Here is a 3,080-nt window from a genome sequence, read left to right on the forward strand (position 1 = left end):
CAACATAGCATAATCGCAACATTTATAACAATAGTAAAATAATGCTTACACAGATGGAAAGTACATAGTAAGTTCAAAACACTTCTCTTTATTGATGATTCTGATTTTCAATACAGAATCTAACCGCCCTGCGCACACAGCTGCAAGGGTCGGCACACTTAGCTACGAACTTCTACACTAGGCCTCTATGCACTCAACTGCAGAGCCTCTTCCTCTGCTAAGACTCTCACTCTTAGCTATCACAAACCTATTAAATCAATGAATCATGACTACTAAACTGCCTTAAACTCTCTAAGACTCTCCTTTTTATACAATCCCATGGTTTGCGGACCAAGGGAGAATCTCCAAAACCGACACAACCTATCTAGACTAAGGGCGGAAAACCCTTTTTGACTTTAGATATCTTCACGCTCCGCGACCACAAAATAAGGAGGATTTACATTATTTATACAAAATTCAGGCCTTCTGCCCCAAAAATTGGGTTTGTAACCCCAAAATTGACCCCTAGGGGACCTGTTCCCAACATCCAACATAATCAAAAGCAGTTGTTCAGATATGAACTTAACTACACAACCACAGAGAGAGAAGGGTTTCTTAGAAACTAGACTAGATCAACTTGCATGAGGTGGGTAAATAAATGAATCTAGACATGGATTCACCTTTCTTCCATGCCCTAACCTCTAGTTAATTGGTCACATTCCATTTCTTCTCGCAAATGTCATCCCCAGAAGCCTAACCCTTCAAGAGATGGCACCTTTCAGATCTTAGACATGAACTTGGAAAATGTTAACCTGTCAACTCGAACCCACTAGTATGGCATGCTCCATGAATCTTTGGGATGAAAAGATGGTTGGCTGGTTGGTGGGAGGATGATTTATAACATTGTCTAGATGGATGTTTAGGTGGCTGGGGGTGAGGCACGAGAAAGAGTTTGGATATTTTCCTACTATGAAGCCAAATTCAAGTTTGAAGTTCAGTTGTACTTGGCCCTGTGACTTGGTAAACTTAATCAATAGGGTAAGATAGGGTCACAAAGCTTGGTTAGTTGCTAAAATCAAATTTAATATTGATGTATATAACATTATTTCAGTGTGATCCTCTACTTGGTATGGTATTATTAGGGAGGAACTGTGTTCCTATGTTCTGCGAGTCCACGTAGTCACTCCGTTCCATACTACCTAACATTGGCATTCTTATATGCATAATATAAATGGCTACTACTACTAATAAATGATAGTTATAAGGTTTGTTGAAATGGTTGCACTGAACTATTGCACCACGCCTGCAGGAATCCATAGGGAGTTTTCCGCTTGATGATGCCTAGTTCCCTTTCCACAATAGGTTTCCAACTGCACCTAAACCTTCCTGAGAGGCATTCATGCAAACATGGAAGTCCTTGTCTATGTCTGACACTCTTAAGATTGGAGCACTAGTCAGTCAATGTTTTAGCTTAATAAAGGTATCTATATATATATATATATATATATATATATATATATATATATATATATATATATATATATATATCTATATATATATATATATATAAGTCTTCGTAGCCTCACCTTTAGGATTACATTTTAGAGATTTCCAATTGTGAGTGCAAGGCAATGCCAATATACCACATTAAGTGGTTCTAAACTACTATTATTCCATATTAATATTGAGTAACGTAAGAGTGCAATAACGTGACTTATTTAAGGAATTGAGAGAGATCTTTTCCTAGTGACATAACACCATATTATAGAGTGCGGTGTACATTGTCCTGCTACTTAAAGCCAAACCAAGGAGCCTTAGAAGGCTTTTCTTGAACCTCTTTAATATATATATGCACGCACGTGTGTGTGTGTGTAAGGGGGGGGGGAGGTGGGCCGAGAAAGAGCGCTCTCTACTAATAGGAAGGCAGGGATAACTAACAAACAAGTGATACATGATGTTGTTAAGATAATAGAACTATTATTGAATGAGGCTTACAACTACAACTAATATTCTAGTAGCTCTTTTCCTTCCCTAGAGAAAAACCCTAGAGATAAAGGCTACTAGTAGAGTAGAGAGTAGTTTCTCTACTTAATATTATCATTCAAACATTTGGAGTCACTATTTCGGGGATCATAGTTCGCTCTAAAGTAAAATAAATCTAGGATTAAAAGAAAATTTGAGAAATAAAATATGAGTTCATATAAGAAGAAAAGAAGATATCCTTAGTAGTTGAGTGCAATGTAAATAAACATTGAAGTATAAATATTTCTTTCACTCCATCCCATCTTGCGAAGCTTCCGCCATGGGTTCACTCACTACTTTGCACGAGATAGCTCATTCCATGTCCTACTATGGATAGCTGATTCCACGCCTTACTTATTTCACCCCCCTATTACTACTTGTAGAAAAACCTATAGATTCACAAGCTCATGTAATCTACTAAAACAAGAGACAAGAATCTACTTCTACTCTTTACAGCAGAAGCCCATAGACGTCGAGAAAATAATAATCAACAGAGGAAGAGAATCAAAGGCACATAACACAATAAATATCCGTGGAAAGCCACAACTCAAAACCCCACTATCTGTTTTGTATTAATCCGGAAAATCAAGATAAAATTGCAATGCTTGGTTTCTCTAGAACAATCCCATCACTCAGTAAATTCAATCTCCAACTCATAACCAAGCTCAAGGCCAAATATCAGCCTCTTCATAAGCTCTCCAAGTCTCTATTCCAATGTGTAATTCCTATGAAGGATAACTTGTATTTAAAGGGAAATAAAGCCTCTAAAAATAGCGCAATCCCTCAAGGATCAGTTCTTGATTGCATGCATTATCAGTGCAACTCAGAAAAATGTATAACAAATAGTACACTGTCCCTGCACTCTAGTTTCAACTGGATCTTCCTCATAATCAAAATGCATGACTTTCTGATGGTGGAATCTTCAATTAACTAGAGTAGCACTAATTAGGTCACTAGTGTCCCAACTGACTGTTTACTCACTATTAGTTCCTGAAACTGATTGGAACTAATTTAACTGGACTTAACTCAATAAACTGAGTTAACTAATTACAACTCATTCATAGATCATCCTTAATTCC

The sequence above is a fragment of the Pinus tabuliformis genome, chromosome 4_1, assembly GCF_031772625.1.
Source record: "Pinus tabuliformis cultivar Carrire ecotype Pingquan chromosome 4_1, CPIR1, whole genome shotgun sequence".
In the NCBI taxonomy this organism is placed as follows: Eukaryota; Viridiplantae; Streptophyta; class Pinopsida; order Pinales; family Pinaceae; genus Pinus; species Pinus tabuliformis.